The sequence below is a fragment of the Asterias rubens genome, chromosome 9 (genome assembly GCF_902459465.1).
Source record: "Asterias rubens chromosome 9, eAstRub1.3, whole genome shotgun sequence".
Classification (NCBI taxonomy): Eukaryota; Metazoa; Echinodermata; class Asteroidea; order Forcipulatida; family Asteriidae; genus Asterias; species Asterias rubens.
In genome coordinates, this window is record NC_047070.1 from 14,802,641 (window position 1) to 14,825,777 (window position 23,137).

Below are 23,137 nucleotides of genomic sequence, written 5' to 3' on the forward strand. Positions count from 1 at the left end.
ATTTATTATTTCTCATCAAATATGACATTTCATACAGAAATATTTCAAGGGATGTTTTCTACTATCATCATCATCATTAGACCGTGTAAGTTTGATGTAAATCTGTGATCCTCACGATGTTGTGTCTGACCAATTCTGTAACGCTCCTTTAAGTACTTTTAAACACTGTACCAAAGTGACTTTTAATACACCATTACTGCTATTTTTCACTGTGCAGTCTTGAAACCATGTAGGCCAAACTCCCTAAGAGTAAGCAGCATTTGCAGCAGCCAGATGGCCGCACATTATGCTAATCATTCATCAATAGTATCTACCCTGCAGGGTGATGGATAGCAATTATAGTACAACAATGTACGTGTTAGAAAAATTCATACTGTTTTGCTGTACTCAGTTGTATTTTTGCCCTAAATAAGAACTTTTTTAATGTAGGGCTTTCAACTGTGTCGTTCAAAATTTTGATCAGTCATTTATAGGCAAAAAAGTTGTATAAAAATGCTGTTGACCTATTTTGCTGTACTTGATAGAAACTTTTTCAACCAGCACTAACCTGTGGGTCCGGGTATGAACAATTAATCAACAAATTCTATTTGATCAAATTCTCTAACTTAAACTTGTAAACAAAATGTGTATCTATAATTTGGCCTAGGCTTGACCACAACTCTAGGATTGCGGAACAAAATCTGACAAGCATCCAATGCAAATGGACACTGTTATTGTATCTATATGTATGTTTAGGAAACCTGGTAATGTTATATTAGGCTGGTATGTCACTTGTGCCTTTTTGTCTAACATTTTACCGAACAAAGTTGTCATTTCTATTATCTCAGTATTACTCTTGTATTTTTGTATTAGTTACTAGCCCTGTCAATGTCATTATTAAGATATATTTTCAAAGTCTTTCAATTTCATGGGTCATTCTCGGATATCTATTTAATATAAAACTTTATATTGAAACAAAGCAAAATCTATTTTTTCTGTATATTTGTATTCTCTATGAAATTGTTTGGTTTTCTGTGAAAGAAGTAAATGCTTTGTTGTAGATAATAAACGAGACATAAGTTTTGTCAAAACAACATACGAAGGTTGTGCTAATTAGTGAACTCACTTTGACACTCAAACACTGAAGGTCTTCCATGTGACGGCAAAGGTTGTGCTTAGTACTTTCACTGATACATTCCACCCCCCTTGCGGGCCTTGAAGCCAAAACAGGCTCAGTCAAAATTGAGCCACTCACTGCTGTCTCAATTATGAGCTAGTAATGTCTCAATTATGGTCATTACATTGGCTCATGATTGAACCCAAAAAGTGCCAGTTTCTCTTTTCACAGATGGTTCAAGATTGGCCCAGTCAAAATTGACCAACTGCTGGCCTATAATTATGAATGAGCCATCATTGGCTCATATCATAATTGAGCCAGCACTACTCAATTTTGACAGAGCCAGTCTTGGCTCAATCTCTGTATTTAAGCCAATCATGGACAAATTTGAGCCGATCTTGAGTTGAACTTTACTTATTTAGAACTATATTGACTTTCGTTCAGACAAGGTATTTTTTGAAACAAAATTACTTGATTGAACAAAAAGTTTTAATTAAACATTCTTGTTGAAAGTTGACCCCAAGAGGGCGCCTGACCGATGGCCAAAGCGGCCCAACTGTACCTCAAGACGCTGGTCACGAGCCTCGAAGAATGACGTCAGACGTTCAGGCTACCCAACCTCGACCCCATGGTTTACTTTAGATCGCACATGCTATAGCTCTATGGGTCGCATTCGTACTGCTTGTCATCACCCCTGGGGCCGTGTGGTCCTTTTCCACGAGGCACGCATGGTCAGAAAACGGACCAAGCTGAGGCGGAGGTAAATTTCAATGTTTTCTTCATTTATCATAAACTTTCCATCATTTAAAATGAACACAACATATTTTAGGTGTTTGTCGCTGAAAATTTTAAACTGATAGTGTGTTATAGCGTCTCAACGCTCGCCAAATTATGAATTTATTTTTTGTTCAGCAGCGGAAACATTTTTTAAAAAAATGGCGGTGGCAGAAAATACCGGAAAACTCCGGAAAACACCGGAAAATACCGAAAACCAGAAATTACCGGAAAACTACTCCTAGAACTTTGAGGTTCGTTCGGCTATCGTCTTCCGTTACCTTATCCCCATACTTCATAGAGTCTAGACGGACATGTCTCACAACACAAACGGTGGGGTTTGGGCATTTCGGTACGAGGTAAAATCGCTCTTTTTTAAAATCAAATCTTGCCAAAATTGGGCTCTAAATTGGGCTCCAATAAATCTATCAAGGACGTCCTGTTACCAAGGTGTCCCCAATGAAGTAAACAGTCCCTAGATAAAATGTTTGTGGTTTGTTTTTCCAAGCAAAGAGTCTCCTCTCCCTTGACCAAAACTTAGAAACATGTAAGGCTCCACTTGCTGTGGTTAGTAATAGTTGCACTTGCAAATGCAAAAAACTTTAGTATTTTGGGCATTCCTATAACTACAAGGTACAGAAATGTGTCATAATGTTGGGGCCATATAAAAAAAAAGTTCCCACCGAAAAAGTTTCATCAAACACTATATCAACTCACAACTCACGATGATCAAATCATGTGACCGAACATACTGCTGAGCATTTTGAAGAAAAAAAATACAGAGGCTTAAAATTGAGGCATCTTCTTTGAAATATGAACCACGTCTTTGAACACCCAGCAGGGTGGATATGTGCGCATTACAAGTCTTATTATCATTATTATTACTTTACAACCTTGAATGGAATTTTTCATTTTTGTTTTGTTATGTTGACTTTTTCAGATATTTTAAATAATTGTATACATATTTAGGTTTACTAAAATGTTCATATAGTTCAGTTAATTTTAATCTTGCAGTGGTCATTTAAAAAAAGTAGAGTCTCAGACCAGCAGTGAAACCTGTGGTTATACTTAATTCAAAACCAGCACATGTAAATCACAAGGAACATTCATTGTTTGATTTGATGAGACCCAACAAATGTACTTTCAAATTAGAATCTGTAAAAATATCCACGGGAAAAATAACATCGCTGGAGATTTGAAACACTGATTACCCTGATGGTTTTTTTTCCAAACTTTTTTGAATGATTAAAAGTTCACATGTTTTTTATTGTTGATATTTTTGACAGAAAAATGACATAAGTAAAATTACTTTTTTATTTAATTTTGTATAAATTATCTGACTTTGATTGTCTTTTGCTATTAAATTATTCAGGCATGTGAGACTTCTGCGTTTATGCGAAAATCCGTGTTTATAATTTTCCCATTCCGTGTTTTTCTTGCGGGCTCCGCGTTTTTCCCGACTCTGCCATGAATGGCCAGTCTGCGTTTTTTCATTTTTTGTCATCAAGCAGCAAGTAATTTTATTGCACAACACTCGCACAGAGCAGAGAAAGGGAACCTTTTTGTTAAGCAAGATGGATACTTTTGCCCATGTCGTTGTCCCGTTCCACAAAGAGGGAGCTTTACTATAAACTGTATTAAAAAGCCAACACCTTGAGCCAAGACTAGGCGCACACTGTCTTTCACGTTGACAAGTTGGAAACTAAATAATGGTAGTCGAGGACACATTGCGCTTGTCACAAAAAAACATCATAAAAATGAGGACGAACAACACATTATTACCCGGTATGATTGTGGCCTATGTTTCTGTTAATGTTTTGTTTACGCTGCATTACAAAGCCTGTTATTCAGACTCGTAGCGCTGGCCCAAAATCCGGACACGAAAAAATAATTTCCGCGTTTTTTTCCCCTCACATGCCTGATTATTTGTCAACATCCCCCACCACCTGCGCATTCAAAAGATAAATAAATGCCCCTGCAAATATGAACATTATTTTGATCATTTAAATACCTCAATTATCTAATAGGTTGTTGAGGTCTGTCCAAAATGCTTATGGCATCTTCTTTATTATGTGGACCATTTGTAAGTCTGATATTCGGACCCTGAAATTTTCATAAGTGAAAGCTATTTTGTTTATTTATAAATTGTAATAAACTAAGAGGTACCTAGCAAGATATCAAACACAATTTGGCAGCCCATGCCTTTCAAATAAATCAAGGTAGAAGATTTTGAGTCCCTGACGCCAGCATTTTTGACAGACCTCAACAACCTGTTAGATAATTGAGGTATTTAAATGATCAAAAGTTCATATTTGCCAGGCATTTATTTAACTTTTGAATACGCAGGTGGTGGGGGATGTTGATAAATAATTTAACAGGAAAAGACAATCAAAGTCCGACAATAAAAATAAAAAAATAATTTAAAAAAATCTGTAATTTTCCGTTCGTAATTTTTTTCCGTCAAAAATATCAACAATAAGAAACACGTGAATTAACAAATGTTTAAGACATTCAATAAGTTCGATAAAAATACAATGAAAACACGCTTAAATAATGGTTATTTTGTGACAATGATTGCTGCGATACCTGGTCAACTATCAGAGTAATCAGTTTTTCAAATCTCCAGCAATGTAATTTTTCCTTGGCTGTCATTTACTTCCCTGCGACGTTCATGAATTTTTTGATCGGCATGTAAGTTGACCTTTGACACGAGACGTACCCCCTCAAACGTCTGCTTGTAGTCAGCCACCCTTGGTGTTTTACGGAACGCGCGATCAGCACATGTTTTTCTGCGCGATCTTATACTCATGCAAAATAATTCTGTCAAGAAAATAACCTCGGCATTTATTGACGTTCGACAATCCATCGGACAGCTCCAGACGAAAATCCAACACAACTTTCAGATGATTTACAACGGAAATACTTTCTTCATAACGCTAGTTTTTGGAAACTAAATCAACTTCCGTCCAGGTGCGTTTGATGTGGATTGTGCGAAGGTAATAAAGTCTGGAATGTTATTTTGCAATTAAGTCCGTCTATTTTCCGGAATGTCGTGCAAATCTGTCTTTTTTTGGCGATCGTCACTTAAAATCTGTCAAAAATTACGTTCGAAACTGACGTTTTTTACTAAAAAAGAAAAATATGGACGCTTGACAAAGTTTTTATTTTTGATAGATATTAGGTATGAGAGGCTGCAATAATCAGAGAAATTACAGTAGTCTTGTGCCAGAAAAAAATAATTACAGACAATATTTGCTTTGTTTTTCTGTCAACCTTTTGCCCTCCTCTGTCAGGCTTATATTTTCTGTGTTTGGTGTTTTGTTGATTTTTTACTGATTTTATTTGAAAGTACATCTGTTGAGCCTCATTATAGTAAACAATGAATGTTCCTTTTGATTTACTTAAGCTAGTTTTGAATTAAATAATATAAACACAGGTTTCACTGCTGCAGACTCTACATTTTTAAAATGATCACCACGCGATTAAAATTAACTGAACATTTTAGTAAACCTTAATATGTATACAATTATTTGAAATATCTGAAAAGGTCAAAAATAATTTTTTGAAAAATGACATTTGAGGTTGTAAAATGGTCCATATTTAAAAAAAGATGCCTTATGTTAGGGACTTACTTTATTTTAAAGGCATAGGCCGTAAAAATTGTGTATGATATTTTTTTTATTTTTTTATTTTATATCTTGCTAGGTACCTCTCAGTTTATTACAATGAATAAATAAACAAAATAGATTTAACTTATGAAAGTATCAGGGTACAGATTTCAGACTTACAAATGGTCCATATAATAAAGAAGATTCCTTAAAGAAGCCATGTGCCTTATATCATTTTCTAATAATTTGTAATAATCAAGAGAATATTTTTTGTAACCCTCATATCATTATTAGGTGTCGGGCCAACAGCCCGGAACACTTTTTATTTTTATTCGTTTTTTTCCTTCTTTTTTTTCATACTTCTTATTCTCAGCGTCCCTTGTCCGCTAACAGAAACATCTCTCCAGAGCTCGTATGAACTTGAAACTTCACTCATAGTTAGATATTCATAGGAGAAGAAACATTCAAGTTACGAAAATTCAAAGTTTATTATTTCCAAAAACCATAACTTTTGATCCACATGATGGATTCTTAGAATCGATACACCATCGGAGAGGTCGTTAAAAAACTCAGTAAATGCCTCGCAGACAAGACCCCATTTTGACCTGGATTTTTAGGTGTTCGGGCCAACAGCCTGGAACACCTCTTATTTTTGTTTGTTTTTTTAAATTTTGATTATGTGTTTGGAGCATAAAACCTTTTGTTATTGTTTGTTTTGTTTTTTTTTGTTTTTTTTTTACTTCTTCATTTTCTCTCCATCCCTTTGTCATCTAACAAAAGCACACTTCCCAAACTCGTATGAACTTGAAACTTCACTCATAGTTAGATATTTATTAGGAGAGTAAACCGTTTAAGTTACGTCATGATGACGTCATCCACCCTTATTGAGGGAATCAATGTGTGGTGAAGAGGTTTTCAATTAGCGGTTTAATCCCAACGCGGCCTGGTTCTTGATAATTTTACCTAGACGAAGTGGGAGTGTACCAAAACGAATGAAGAAACTGTCTTATAAACTGTCTTATAAGAACAGGTGCAAGGTCGCGTGTCACGCCCATGAATTAACACGTTTTACCCGTCATAAACAAAGGTTTATACACACCCACGTGACACGCTCTCCACAATAGGAATAGCGAAACTGTCTGAGGTATTTATGAATAAAATTTAAACATTAAGCTTGGTGATTCAATTATCACTGTTTATTTACAATCTTTATTATAAATGTTACAAAAAAAGAAAACAAAAATACTAAATAAAAATCAGATTTGAAATCAATAATTATTCACACTTTTTATTTAACTTTTAATTTATTTTATTTTATGCAAATTACCATGGTAATTTTTAAAATGTCTTAAAAAATATTTTTAATAAAATGAGGACAACTGCTGGCTATATAGAGTCATACACAAGTCGCATACAACACTTGTAGTCACTGCAGATGTTTCTTCCACGTTTGGCTTCACCGGGAAACCATACTTTCTCGTTTGCCTCGAAAAACTCAAAACAAATGGGACGCTGTTTTAGTCATCGAAGATTGGTGTGTAGTGTGAAAATTTCAATGTCCATCAAGTTTTAATATACGTTTGCATACTTCTTATAAACAAATGAAAGTAATTAGGGCATCAGTTGATATATTACATCATTTTTTTTCCAATTCAAAGAAAAAGCCAAAATCCACTCCGCAATCTCAATTTTTTTTTTTAAATTAAATTCTTACCATAGTTTAGTTGTGATAACGTAACCGTCCTCCCAACGGCGGAGCCAGAGGGATACGAGATTCTCTCGAGTGGCGATTTGGTTCAACACGTACAATTTCGACAGCTAGTAACCAGATTTGATCCATTTTTACCACTTTCCAACATCATGACTCAAATTCTAGGAACACAAACTTATTCTCAATTTCTAATGAATCCTTCATAACACCATTGAGAAAATATTTTGAACAAACAGGACAAAAATTTACCAGATCCCGGAGCGAAACAGTCACAAATTTCCCAGGTTTATATTTTAACTTGTTGTATGCTGTTTGACTTCCCGATATGTTCAACGCTTAAGTTTTTGGTCAACAAGCCCTGAACCGCAGGTACCAGCCTACTGGATTGGAGAACTGCCGAGCCGCTGCCAAGTTGGACTAAACCATTCTGTGAAAGTTACAAAAAAGAATCATTTAAAATTCTTTCAAAAAGACTGGCCTAGTATCTTTTCCCGAATCTAACGTAAAGCCCTTGAACACGTGTAACTGTCTGTTTCATAAAACAAAATTAGTTAATGCCTACCAGCAAATCTCTCTGGTGTAATAATCGAGACCTTCGCTTATAGAAATACAAGGAAATCTTTTAATTGCTCTCCTGAGAATACTCAGGAGCTCAATTTGAGCTCCTATAATCACTCATTCTGAAATTGTCCAGGAGCTCAATTTTTTTGACTAGTAGCATATACCATTTACTCAGACTCGGTTTATGATTACTATGGTGGTCAGGTCGGACGTGAAACATGTTGTTAACATAGCCTTGCTCAAGGCAGTCGCATTATTCGCTCCGAAAAGACGCCGCTGTAAACCCACCTGTATAATACTAAGCGTGGTGCGTGTAATCACACCACACGACCCACCGTATACACACTGTCACATCGTACGACTACTGTGCACACAAGTCATCCGCACTCGTACCACTAACCGCATGCGGAGGCCGTCAGGCCGACAGCCTTGTCGTGTCTGTTACTTCTGGGTTTAATGTGTTTCATGAAAAAAATTTCCACTATTGGAAAAAAATCGGGAGGCTCTCAGATATGCTAGTATGCAGCTCATGAATATGTATATCATTCGTCAGACCTATCAGAAAACACAAGATGTGAAGCAAATGAATTATTCATTTTGACGTCCAATCACGCACTTCCCTTATTCAAACCCACACTCTGTTGAACAGAAGCATCAGAGCTTCAGTTCAGTGTTCTTATCTGCTCGGCCACGACACCCTACTCACTAAATGTTTAAACTTGTACTCATTCTTTACATGTTTTTTTTATCAACTAACGCAGACAGAGTGTCAGAGATCTTCAACCATGATGGCTGGCTGTCCTTCGCACTCAGCAGAGATGTGTCAATCAATCAATGTTGAAGCATTGCAGAGAAGCCAGCAATCTATGACAGCTCACATCTAAAGGTATGAAAAAAATGATTGAAATTAAACCATGTGTAATGTTTTTAGTATGGCAGCTTAATGCTGCTCTTACACTGTGGTGAATATGAGTATTTGAGGGCGCCTCAAAGTTTTTCCAACATTATTTCCCCTGGTCACTGGGCCTTAATTCATTCCTTAAACCAACTCAACTCCCTGTGGAGTTTACAGCCTGTGCAACATTAATATGCGCTATCGGCTTAATCAGTCAAAAGAACAATCTCTGCCCTAACAGGTACCCATTGACCCCTGGGTGGAGAGAAGCAATTATAGATGTGTCTTGCTCAGGGACACAAGTGTCATGACCGGGATTCGAACCCACACTCTGCTGAGCAGAAGCCTCAGATCTTGAGTTTGATGCTCAAGATATTCGCTCGGCCACGACACCCTACTCACTAAATGTTAAAACTTGTACTCATTCTAGAAAGTTTTGTCATCAACTTACAGATTGACTAACGCGGGCAGAGCGTCGTATCTTCAATCTTGATGTCTGGCTGTCAATTCGCACTCAGCAGAGATGTGTCAATCAATCAATGTTGAAGCATCGCAGAGTGGCCAGTAATCTATGACAGCTCACATCTAAAGGTACAGGAAATTGATTGAAACTGAACCATGAGTAATGTTTTTAGTATGGCAGCTTTAGGGCCTTGTCACACAAGGCAACTTTGACAGGTTTTTTGGAGGCAACCAGTTGCAGTGTATGCTACAGGACCACTGTGATAGCACACAAGTAATTTTGTTTGGATATTGTCTTAAATCCACAAGAGTGATACATGTAGGTGAACATTGAAATGTGAATGGCTTTTCTCCTTGGAGATTGCCTGGAACTGGTTGCCCGTTAATTGCCTCTTGTGACATGGCCCTTAGGCTGAACTTCATTCTTGAGAGGCACAACAATTTTCCTCTGGTAATGGGCACTTCTATGAGTTGAATGTGAAATTGTATTGGAACCTTGCAGGGGGCACTACAGCAAAAGCACAGGGCACCACTGCAATGGCTGTGGATGGCGTGGGTTATTTCAAGGCCTGCAACTTACTATATGAAAATAAGTACCAAGTATTCTGAACACTCCCTCTTTTTGTGGAAGTGTCGTGGCCGAGCGGTTAAGAGCACCAGTTTCACACTCGGGTGTTTCTGATCAGAAGAGTGTGGGTTCGAGTCCACACTTGTGTCATTAAGCATGATACTTAAACATTGCTTCGTCCTTTGGCTGGGACGTAAAGCTATTGGTCTCGTGTGTTGTGTAGCGCACGTAAAAGAACTCAGCATAGGCATTGAGTTTCATTCTTGTTTCCTTTTTTTTTTTCATCTACAGGTCAAGTGACCCAAGCCTCTGTTCGTCAAACTGAGCAGAGGAAATATCTCCAAGCTGTCGTTGTTGAAGCTCTGGAGACCGTCAAGCAAGCTGCCTTGACAACTCAGTCAACTTCCTGTGTACAGGTATGACATAAAGTTTATATTAATAATAATGTATGAATCATTTTTATGACATTGTCAATGTTTACAAAAAAATGGATCCAACCCAAAGCCAAAATCGCATTTAATGTTGAACTGTTTTTTAAAAGTCTGAAAGAATGCTAGTTTTATTTAATAACAATAATAATAATAACAATAATAGTAATCTTTTTTGTTGCGATATACACCTGAAGGGTGTCTCAAAGTGCTTCCAACATTACTACCCCCTGAGCCAGTTAAGATATTTCTCAAACCATCTCAGCTCCCTTTGTTAGTATACAGCCTGTGCTGCCAAATATTAAGCGCACTAAGCTCATCAATCACAAGAACCATCTCTGCCCTGGCAAGCACCCATTTATCCCTGGTTGGAGAGAAGCAATTATAGTAGAGTGTCTTTCTCAAGTGTCACGAAAGGGATTCGAACCCACACTTTGCTGAACAGAAGCCCCAAAGCTTGAGTTCGGTCCTCTTAACCGCTCGGCCATGACACCCTACTATAAATGTTTAATTTTGTATTATTCTTGACATATTTTGTTGTCAACTCACAGATCAACTAAAGCATACAGAGCTATAGGACTTCAATCGTGATGGCTTGCTGTCCACCGCACTCAGCAGAGATGTGTCAATCTATCAATATTGAAGCAACGCAGATTGGCCAGCAATCTATGATAGCTCACATCTAAAGGTATGTACAAATTGTTGTAACTGAACCAATAGTAATGTTGGTAGTATGGCAGCTTCATGCTGCTCTCACACGGTGGCGAATATGAATATTTGAGGGTATCTCAAAGCACTTCCAACATTATTACCCCATGTCACTGGGCCTTAATTCATTCCTTAACCCATATCCGCCTAAGCATTTATTTTACTGGTTAGTGGCGAATTTGGGCTTCCATGCGTGCGTACTTCACGCTACTAGGCATTCTACGCTTACAAGGCTAGCGCAGAAATTCGGCGCTTGCATGTTAGCGGGGAATCGCGATCATAACTGCAGAATTCTGCGGTAAGCAGAGCCATGAAATTGGGCCTATGGACAATCCCTCTTCTGTTAGAGAGTTGTATCCCCCCACTATAACAGGCCTGATACTTCTGATCAGCAGATTGTGGGTTCGAGTCCCGGACATGACGCTTGTGTCCTTAATGATTGGGGTACTTTTTGTACGTCTCTTATATCGTTGCGGTACCCGCTGCCAAAACATAGGACCCGAACTGCCTTTAGCTACCAGGCAATGACAGTTGTCTAGTTGGTAAGACACTTGTCTAGAATTGCAAGGGTCGTGGGGTCAAATCCCACACAAGTTTTATGCCTGTGAATTTTTTCACAGGTCTCTGGAAAGTACTGAGCATACAGTGCTTACACACAATTAGTACAAATTTAACATCTATGATAGTTATAATTGTTAAGTTGACTATTTAAGATACATGTCCAAGGTCTGATCTCTACAAGAGACACTGTTTTCCTTGACTGCATAAATAGTGTACAAAATAGGCATTGAGTTTCATTCTCGTTCCTTTTTTCATCTACAGATCAAGTGAGCCAAGTCTTTGTTAGTCAAACTGAGCAGAGGAAATGTCTCCAAGCTGTCGTTGATGAAGCTCTCGAGACCGTCAAGCAAGCTGCCTTGACACTTCTGTCAACTTCCTGTGCACAGGTACGACATCAAGTTGATATTTATAATCAAAATGTATGAATCATATTAATGACATTGTCAATGTTTACAAAAAGGTGGATCCAACCCACAGCCAAATGTATTTAAGTTGAACTGTTTTTCTAAAGTCTGAAGAATGCTAGTTTTACTTAATAACAATAATAATAATCCTTTTTTATATAGCGATATACACATGAAGAGCGTCTCAAAGTGTCTCCAACATTAGTACCCCTGGGCCAGTTATTTTATTTCTAAAACCATCTCGGCTCCCTGGGGCGTGTACAGCCCCAGCTGCCAAGTATGTAGCGCACTTTGAAATCAATCACAAGAACCATCTCTACCTTCACAGGTAGGTACCCAGTGACCTCTGGGTGGAGAGAAGCAATTATACTTACGTGTCTTGTTTAGAGACACAAGTGTCACGACTGGGATTTGAACCCACACTCTTGAGTTTGGTGCTCTTATTCGCTTGGGCCACAACACCCCACTTCTAAATTAAACTTCTGTAAAAGCTGACATCTTCCATGTTAGTGTGTCGACGCTGTACCTACTAAGCAGGGTTTAAACCAACGACCTTAAGATTAACGAGCTGGCTCTCTACCAACTGGGCTACCTAGCCTGAATGCTAGTGGTCTCCCTATTTTGTCAGTATTTTTCTTCAGAGTTAACCAGTCGGAAGCCAATCAACTATTAACTGCTGTAAAGCTGGGGATCAAGAAGGCTTTGACCTCTCAAAGGATGAAATACCAGTCCAGTATTTACCAAAAGGGAAACTGATTTCTGGGTACAATGTTAATAATTTTGGGTTGAACAACAAAAATAATAACAAGAGCATGACTGCCTCCATGCCCCCTGAGAAAATGTCTTGGTGCCCTTGTCATTTCTAAAAAAGAAGTTCACAGACAGGCCTGGTGATCCCTGGCTAAAGTACGGGTTTTTATCCAACTTTGCCCAAATTTGTCAAAATATTCCACAAGGCTATATAAAAGCCTTGCATATTTATTCAATTTTGCTCAAATTTTTCCAAAAAATTCCACAAGACGATAGCCTTGCGTTTTTATCAAATTTTGCTAAAATTCCACAAGACTGATATAGCCTTGCGTTTTTATTAGGTTTTGCTCAAATTTTTCCCAAAAATGCCACAAGACGCCTTGCATATTTATCGTATTGTGCTCAAATTTTGCCTAAAAATTCCACAAGACTGATATAGCCTTGCGTTTTTATTAGGTTTTGCTCAAATTTTTCCCAAAAATGCCACAAGACGCCTTGCATATTTATCGTATTGTGCTCAAATTTTGCCTAAAAATTCCACAAGACAATCTTGCTTAAATTTTCCCCCCAAGTTCCACATTAAGCCTTGGGGTTTTTATCCAGCATTGCCCAAAATTTACCCAAGACTGAACCCCTTGCATATTAACCAAATTATTCCCAAGTTTCCCAAATTTTTCCAAGAAATTCCCTTGTAATATTTACCAACTTTTCTCAAATTTTTTCCAATAATTCCACAGGACTATAGCCTTGCACTTGTATCCAACTTTGCTCAAATTTTGCCCAAAAATTCCACAAGACTATAGCCATGCGTCTTTATCCAATTTTGCTCAAATTTTGCCCAAAAGTTCCACATAGCCTTGTGTTTTTATCCAATTTTGCTCAAGCGTTTTTATCCAACTTTGCTCAAATTTTTCCCCCAAATTCCACAAGACTATAGCCTTGCGTCTTTATCTATTTTTGCTCAAATTTTGCCCCAAAATTATCCAACTTTGCCCAAAAAATCCACAGGACTATAGCCTTGCATTTGTATCCAACTTTGCTCAAATTTTGCCCAAAAATTCCACAAGACTATAGCCATGCGTCTTTATCCAATTTTGCTCAAATTTTGCCCAAAAGTTCCACATAGCCTTGTGTTTTTATCCAATTTTGTCCAAGCGTTTTTATCCAACTTTGCTCAAGTTTTGCCCCCAAATTCCACAAGACTATAGCCTTGCGTCTTTATCCAATTTTGCTCAAATTTTGCCCAAAAATTCCACATAGCCTTACGTCTTTATCCAATTTTGCCCAAAAATTCCACAAGACTATAGCCTTGCGTTTTTATCAAATTTTGCCCAAGCGTTTGTATCCAACTTTGCCCAAACTTTGCCCAAAAATTCCACAAGACTATATAGCATTTCGTAGTTATCCAATTTTATAGCCTTGCATTTTTATCCAATTTTGCCCAAAAATTCCTGTAGCCTTTGATTTTATCAAAGTTTTCCCAAAAATTTCACAAGACTGTATGTAGCCTTGTGTTTTTATCCAACTTTGCTCAGCTCAAATTTTACCCCCAAATTATCCAACTTTGCCTAAAAATTCTACAAGACTATAATAAGACTTGCGTTTTTATCCAACTTTGCCCAAACTTTGCCCAAAAATTCCACAAGACTATATATAGCCTTGCGTTTTGATCAAATTTTGCCCAAAAATTCCTCATTCCCTATCCTATTTGTCCAATTTTGCTCGAATTTTATCTCAAAATTTCACAAGACTATGTGTTTAATCAAATTTTACCCCAAAATTCCACAAGACTCTATATAGCCTTGCTTTTTTATCCAACAACTGGTGTTGCTCTTGAACGTCTTTACATGGCTGTAGTGTTTGTATGTTCAACTTTTTCTTGCCTTCTTTCATTTATTCAGATCAACTAATCCAGAAACATCACCCCATGGAGTGAGAAAATTAAGAATTGCGATTCCGCTTGCTGGTCACTGCCTATGGCACCCAGAGCTACCAGCCAATAAAGTCATGGTGTGGGAGCCCACCCAAGGCAGGTGCCATCCCCGAAGCCCCACCAAGATCGAGGATGTAGGGGTAAACAACCAGGAATAGCTAATCAGCTGTATTCAGGGTTGAGTTGTGTGGCGACTCAAACATGGGGCAACGCAACGACTTTGCTTGACTGAGTGAAGGAGTAATCCAGACAGAGAGTGTCGAATCGATCATCGCCTCGAGCAGTCGATCAACCTTTTTGCAGGTAAGCCTTCATAATTATACATTTTTGACAGTGATAGTAAAGCTTGCCATTTATAAGGTAGACTTTTAACTAACTTTAAGTTTTTTTTTAATTTTAGGCCCAAATCTTGAAGAAAAAAAATTCCTGGTCGACCTGGTGTGATTTTATTGCAATTTTAGGCACAAATTTGATAAAAATGTTTGAACTTTAGGCCCAAATTTGCTTAGACTGCTGTTTCCATGCTTTTTCCTTTCAATTTGAGTCCTAAATTGGATAAAACTTCTGGACTTACCCCTTCTGATTTGTTTAATTTTAAGCCCAAATGTGATAAAACTGCTGGACTTCTTGTGATTTGTTCAATGTTAGGCCCAAATTTGATGAAACTGCTTGACTTGCCCCATGTGATTTGTTAAATGTTTGGCCCAAATTTGATAAAACTGCTGGACTTACCTCTTATGATTTGTTCAATGTTAGGCCAAAATTTGTGTGGCGATTGCTATATCAGCAGCCGTGATAAATCTTGTTTAAATTTTATTTTGTTGTCTTCTACAGATCAAAATCCAGACAGAGAGTGTCGGATCTCGCAAGGAGTCAGCGACCATCACTGGTAGAGATGAACAACCTCTTTGGATCAAAATCAAGACCATGAGTGTCGAAGGTAATTATACATTTTTAACAGTGATAGTAAAGCTTGTCGCTTATAAGGAAATCTTAACTAACTGGAAGTTACCCTGGTGTACCTCTAACGACTCGCACCCCTTGAGATTTTTAATTTTTTTTTTTAAATTGTTATTCCCAAAATTGATCAAACTGCTGGATTTGCCCTTTGCAATTTTTATTCTATTTAAGGCAAACATTTGATAAAACTGCAACCCCTTGCAATTTTTTTTCTTTGTTAGTTTTAAGCTTAATTTGCTTTAACTGCTATACCCGTCTGTTTTGTATAAACTTTTGGCCCAATTTCGAAAAAACTGCTAGACTAACTTGTTGTTTTTTTTAAATTTTAGTCCCAAATTTGATAAAATTGCAGGACCCTTTGCGATGTTTTCAATTTTAGGCCTAAATTGGTCAAACCTGCTGGTCCTACCCCTTGTGATTTGTTCAATGTTAGGCCAAAATTTGTGTGGCGATTGCTATATCATCAGTGATGATTAAACTTTTCTTGTTCTTTTGTGGTTGTCTTCTCCAGATCATAATCCAGTCAGAGAGTGTCGGATCTCGCAAGGAGTCAGCGTCCATCACTGGTAGAGATGCACCACCTTGTTGTATACTTTGTAATTATTTGTATATTATAGGGATGTAATTATAATTAATTGTGTGGTGAATCCTTCACACTTTTAGTTGTGTGGTGAATCGCTCACACTTTTAGTTGTGTGGTGAATCGCTCACACTTTTTGTTGTGTTGTGAATCGCTCACACTTTTTGTTGTGGGGTGAATCGCTGACACTTTCCGTTGTTTGGTGAATCGCTCACACTTTCCGTTGTGTGGAGAATCACTCACACTTTTTGTTGTGTGGTGAATCGCTTACACTTTTTGTTGTGGTGTGAATCGCTCACACTTTTTGTTGTGTGGTGAACTGCTTACACTTTTCGTTGTGTGGTGAATCACTGACACTTTTTGTTGTGTTGTGAATCGCTCACACTTCACTCTATGTGATGATTCATACTTCCCTTGTGTGTTGAATCATCAAACTCACAAACTGAAACGTTGTCAAAGGCTATAATTAGGAATTAGCCCTTTCATTTTAGATGTGCTGATGTGTGGAGTTGACAAACTTGGTTGCCATATAGTGGAGCCGGATGGGAATTTTCCCCCAAGAGGGTATTAGTTAGGTGGGGTTTTGCCCATCTCATACATCAGCAACAGGCATGCAACATCTGATTTTTATGGTTTGGGGTTCCTTTTTAACCATTGAAAACTTTAAAAACACAGTACAAAAACTTGCTGTGCCTGGATTTCTGGAAATGTCAATTCTTTTTTATCAAAATACAGAGTTGCATGCCTGAAATAGAAGACACTTTAGTGTCTAAATTCTTAGGATTCAAACAAAATTTGACTCAGTATTTCCTGTTTAAAGACAATGGACACTATTGGTAATTGTCAAAGACCAGTCTTCCCACTTGCTGTATCTCAACATATGCATAAAATATCAAACCTGTGAAAATTTGAGCTCAATTGGGCGTTGAAGTTTCGAGATAATAATGAAAGAAAAAACACCCATGTCACACGAAGTTGTATGCGTTTAGATGGTTGATTATGAGACCTCAAATTCTAAATCTGAGGTCTCAAAATCAAATTAGTGGAAAATTACTTCTTTCTCGAAACTATGTCACTTCAGAGGGAGCAGTTTCTCACAATGTTTTATACTACCAACCTCTCCCCATTACTCGTTACCAAGTAAGGTTTTGTGCTAATAATTATTTTGAGTAATTACCAATAGTGTCCACTGCCTTTAATTATTAGTTGCATATTTTTTGTAGATGAGTCAACGTTTCAGGGTGTGCCACACTTCCTTTTGTGTAATGAGTTAGAGACAGACACTTACCCTTGTGTTTCTAACTTCCATTGTGTTACTCTGAGTTGCTCATACTTCCTTTGTGTAGTGAGTAAATGGCACATTCCCTTGTGTTGCTCAGTGTTGCTAACACTTCCTTTGTGTAATGAGTATTTACGCTTTCCGTTGTGTTTCTCTGGGCTCACACTTTCTTTGTGTAATGAGTAACTGACACTCCCTTGTGTTACTCTGGGCTCACACTTCCTTTGTGTAATGAGTAACTGACACTCCCTTGTGTTACTCTGAGCACTCACACTTCCTTTGTGTAGTGAGTAACTGACACTCCCTTGTGTTACTCTGGGCTCACACTTCATTTGTGTAATGAGTAACTGACACTCCCTTGTGTTACTCTGAGCTAACACTTCCTTTGTGTAGTGGGTAACTGACACTCCATTGTGTTACTCTGAGCTCACACTTCCTTTGTGTAGTGAGTAACTGACACTCCCTTGTGTAACTCTGGGATCACACTTACTTTGTGTAGTGAGTTACACTCCATTGTGTTACTCTGAGCTCACATTTCCTTTGTGTAGTGAGTAACTGACACTCCCTTGCGTTACTCTGAGCTAACACTTCCTTTGTGTAGTGAGTAACTGACACTCCCTTATGTTTCTCTGAGCTCACACTTCCTTTGCGTAGTGAGTAACTGACACTCTTCCTTGAAGTATTAATTTGTGTTTAGATTTACCCACACTTCCCCCGGTGTGCTAAATTGTCAACTTAAGTTTATAAAGATCCATGCTTTTCACACTAAAAGATGTATGATTCAGAATCGTACATGCCAAATTTACCAAACAAAATCTTTGAATATCTAGGAAAAACTTCTCTTGCGGATAATCCTGGCACTCTGATTGTCTTCTAGGAAAACAGTTTTACTAGTCAAGAGAGCACTCAAATTGAAACTGCTCAAAGACATTTTAAATAAATTGGTAGCAAAACTTGTTGATAAATATATGAAATGTATACCTTCCCTTGCAGATAGTCAGGGCACTCTGATTGTCTTCTTGGAAACAATTTAACCAGTCAGAGGTCACTCTGATTGAAACTGTTCAAAGACAATTTAAACAAAGCTTTGCTTTTGGATCCTTTTTTATATATTTTTTTTTTCAGTAATCAATTCTGAATCATATGTCTTTGTATTATTTAAGTTAAATGTGTAAGAGTTGCTCCTACCCAAAAAAGAGACCATTTAAAAGAGTGAAACTTTCAAAAAGTAATGACTTTTCTTGCAAGCGAAGCCATTAACTTTGTTTCATTGACCAAACATACATCTCAGTATCTTGCAGAGATACGGAAATTGCTTTCAAAAAGAATTGCAATATTCATGAATTAAAAAACAAAACTTTTTTGTTGTATTTTTGTTCCGAAAGATATTGGCAATATCTTTCAGATCTTAAAGGAAAAAAAATGTTTGTTTTGTTGCTTTTCCCAAGTTTTTGGTTCAGGGTCTGGGTTTTTTAATGAAATTTTCAAGATGTAAATTATGGACTTGTTGTGTATGAGCAGCTCATTGTGCTATGTTAGGGCCTCATCCAAACCCTCTGAAAAACTCGCAGAGTTGTGCAAACACCTGTGCCTGTTGGTGGACCCCCTCGGCTGCCTGGAACAAGTGTTGGTCCTGTGGGCCCGGGTGCAATGGAAGATATGTTTTCCGTTCAGTGAAGTTTTTTTAGATGCACGACTAGTGTTCTCCTTCACTGGTGTAATGCCTTACAAAATTTAACGAGCTAGAGCGAGCATTTTTGAAAGCATGCGTTTGTACTAGGGCCTGAGCTGGAAGTTAGTGGTTGGTCCCTAAAACGTTCTGGTCGGCAAGATCTCTCAAGACGTCGGGATGAGGGCCCCTTATTATTTAGCCTTTTGTTGGTCACGTCATTCTTTTGTTTTTGAGTAAACAGGTCTGTACTGGGGATCTTTCATGATCATCAAAGGTGCCTTGAGATGTCTTCATTTGAGCCAATGGAGTCCGGACTTGGTGGATGATGAGGACTTCTATCCAGTTGATGATATGAGGGCTAGAGAAACATGTTCTGCTTGGTCATGCCACTTCACATTCAAAATATCTCGTAAGAACACCAATTTTATTGCCTTTTGATACCAAAGATGACATTGGATTCCTATAATTTGTAGTTGTTTTGAGTCGTTTGTTTTTAGAAGAGGTCAAAGGTCAGGTCTATGTCAAGGTTCTTGGGGTCTGGTCATGGTCAAGGGCAAATTACTGCAGGAGATAAACAGATTAAGTTTTCAAAGCAATGCCAAACCGAAACTTTATCATCAAAGTTCTCTAAAACTTTGCAACATTCACATCTAAGCCTTAACATTTCTGTGACAATGGTTTTAAAAATCATACTAGGTAGATATAAATTCACTTTCAAAGCCCTCAAAAGTTTATCATAAAAAAATACTGCTTCTCCAAAAGCTTATGACATTCCCAACTAAATCTTATTCTAGGGTAGGAACATTCACATCTAAACCTTTACATTTAAATCTTTTCGGAGACCATGGTGGTAAAAATCATACTAGATAGATCTCGTTTCCTTTTTTAACGCACGCCTGAACAAAAAGTTAATCATACAAAATTATGCTTCTCAAAAACCTTATGACATTCTAAACTAAAATCAAACTAAATGTGGATCTTGCCATGTAAACATTTAAATCTTTGGAGAATGCTTTTTTATAAATCAGACTAGGGTTGAACTTAATTAGTTTTCAATGCATCTAAACAAATAGGTTAATGATAAAAGTTTATACTTCTCAAAAAGCTTGGAACATTCACAACTAAATCTTATTCTAGAATATATATTTTAAAACCAAACAATAGGTAGATCTAAACACTTGCAACGTTAACATTTCAATCTTTAGAGAACGCAGACAAGATAGAACTAAACAAATCTGTGGAAAAAAATCCAAACATAATTTTTTGGATAACAGCTCAAATTTTGTGAAGCTTGGGTTATTCACAACTAAATCTTATTTAAAAAAAATCACACAAGGTAGAATTGAACACCCTCGAACAGAAAGTTTTTAATAAATGTTTTAACTTGGGACATTCCCCTCAAATCTTACATTAGGATTTGAAAATCAGATCAAAAAGAACTAAATGTCTAAGACATTTAAAATCCTATCTGAGGATATGGCTTTTAAAATCAGACTAGGTAAAACTAAACTGCATGTTCTTCAAGTTCAAGTTTTGAGTAAGCATGTATAGTGAAATTTTCAGCATTCAATATGTTCTAACTAGGGATAATTACTTGTTAACTCAATCTCCATTTTGTGTCAAAGGTCAAAAGTTGATCAGCCAAAATTTAAATAATTGCATGAAAGGTCATAGGTCATTTCAAGGTTTCAAAGTGATAAATTGGTCTCAAGTTTTGTAGGAAAATTTACAGCACAAAGACATCAAACAATAGGGCTATTCTTTTAACCAGTGATGCTATTTACAGAAAAAAATTAGTGAACTTATGTGTTACCTAAAACAGGGGTTTGAACTCGCGAGTCAAAATAAGTTTCTGCCACAATTAGCACATTTTTTAAAGTCAATCTCTGACAAAAAGTGAAACCAGTCCCTAATTATTGTTTGGAAATAATTCAAGGTGGGAATAAAGTTTTGTCGTTCTTCGAGGCTATTTCAGTGCAAATCAAGTGAACGTATTCATTCAAAACCTTCAATTTAGGAAACAGTTGTGCCCTAAATTGCAAAGAAATTCAGTCCCTCATTTATTAGGTAATAATTTGAGGGGAAACAAATGCAATACAGCATGCTCGTAGTTTTTTCCCTTAGTACAAGACCAGCAATGTTGTCGTACGAACCAAGCAAAAGTATTCCTTTTAAGAAACTTCAATTTAGGAAACAGTTGTGCCCTAAATTGCAAAGACCTTTAGTCCCTCATTTTGTTAGATAATTTGAGTGGAAATAAGTTATACACAAGTTTTGTCGTACTGTAAGGTCAATAATATTTCAGCGAAAAACTAAGCAAAATTTACTTTTTTCTACTGCAAGGCCAACAACGTTCGATTGTAACCAAAGTCAAAGTATTCCTAATAAGACTGCAATTTAGGAAACAGTTGTGCCCTAAATTGCAAAGTATTGTAGTCCCTCATGTTATTAGATAATAATTTGAGGGGAATAACTTGGCACAAACTGGTTTTTTTCTTTCTTTTTTCTATTCTTTCTCTCTCTTGCAAGGCAAAAAATGTTCAATGCAATCCAAGCGAAAGTATTCCAACCAAGTTTTCAATTTAGGAAACAGTAGTGCCCTAAATTTCAAAGATATTTTAGTCCCTCATTTTATTAGATAATAATTTGAGGGGAATTACGTGTGCCAAATTGTGTTTGTTTTTATTCTTTCTCTTGCTAAGTTAAAAATGTTAAGCGCAAACAAAGCGAAAGTATTCCTTCCAATTTTTTTAATTTAGGGAACAGTTGTGACCTAAATTACAAAGATCTTTGGAACCTCATTGTATTAGATAATAATTTGAGGGGGAATTAATCGTCAAAAATTTTTTTGGTTTTTCTATTTCTGCAAAGACAAAAAGGCTGACGCAAACTAAGTTAAACTATTCCTTTTAAACGCCAATTCAGGAAACAGAAATCATTGCCGTGTTGTGTAGTAGTCTAGAAAGTAAATCAAATGCTTCAGTTCTTGATCAATCTTAGCTGTGCTGAAATGTTTTGTCGTTATGGTCAAAGTCGGTCTCTTTTAGGATGGTAGTCGTTATATAAATCCAATGTCATCTTTGTTATCATTTATTGGCAAACATAGTGAGAAAACCTCACTATTTAGCTCACTAAAACTTTTTACAAAAATTGCGACGTTTGTGCAATACGTCAAGCATTTTTCTCAAAGCCTTTGGTACATGCAATGTGTTTTGCACATCGTCAACTTTGTTTTTAATCAAAGTTGGCCAAAAACCAGTTCACTTGTAGCCATTTTGTCAGTTGACTACATCTGAACGTCCAAATTGCGGCCCCATGGAAAGCAAGGGGGAAATTAGTGACCATTGCAGAATTTGTTTCTCCAACCAGCACATCATCATCTGGACAGAAGTTGTCATCATCTGTCGAGTTAGGATCCCATTGGAACAAGCGTCGACAACTCTTGGCACCACCAGTGCGGCTTGGTTACGAGACAACAATCGGTGAAATCTTAGGCCCTTGAGGGCACCAGTTCATTTAAGCAAGCAACAACTACCTTCTGCTCAACACTTGCGTCAAAAAACAAAGCGCAGAATTGCGTCTAGCTCGTTTATTTTTTGTGAGACATTACAACTTTGAAGTAGAAACTAGGAGTACATCCAATTGAACTTCACTGAACAGAAAACATATCAACCATTGCACTTGGGCCTTTAGATCATCACAAGTTCCAGGTGGCCGAGGGGGTCCACCAACAGGCACAGGTGTTTGCACAACTCTGCCTTTTTTTTTGGTCAAAATTTTCAATAAAAAAAATTGGACACGACTCTCCTTGTTACTTGCGTTTTATTTGCCTTAACCCCCCCCCCCCAACTTAAATATTGAGGGCCCACCTTATCCCGGTGGGCCCTCAGGCTGTCATTTTTGCCCACAGTACAATTGGGTGTGTATATCAGTCGCTTTTAGCAAGTCATTTTGCGCAAGGAAACTCCCATTAAATTGATACACACCCAATTTATTGCATTGTGGGAAAACATGGCGGCCAAGTGGAAAATGAAACAAAAAATGAGACAACAGTTTCGAGTTCAGACGAATCAACTAGTAGTTGACTTGTCCGTAAATAGCAACAGTCTTTATTCTTGAACATAATTATAGAATAACATTCACAATTTTATAAAGACGAATGGCAACATTTTAGGCAAAATTGGAGA

At 37.2% G+C, this 23,137-nt stretch overlaps 1 long non-coding RNA gene across 2 annotated transcripts; it reads left to right on the forward strand.

The window, feature by feature from the left end:
- Positions 1-8,503: 8,503 nt before the first annotated feature.
- LOC117294917 lies at positions 8,504-22,728 on the forward strand. 2 transcript variants are annotated; one of them, XR_004519587.1, is made up of 9 exons: positions 8,504-8,636; positions 9,099-9,236; positions 9,967-10,091; positions 10,655-10,791; positions 11,634-11,758; positions 14,428-14,762; positions 15,294-15,399; positions 15,931-15,985; positions 19,192-22,728. It is a non-coding gene; the product is annotated as an uncharacterized LOC117294917 (long non-coding RNA). The 2 variants fall into 2 exon arrangements; XR_004519586.1 differs by lacking the exon at positions 19,192-22,728 and having other exon boundaries at positions 15,931-16,276.
- The last annotated feature ends 409 nt before the right edge of the window (positions 22,729-23,137 follow it).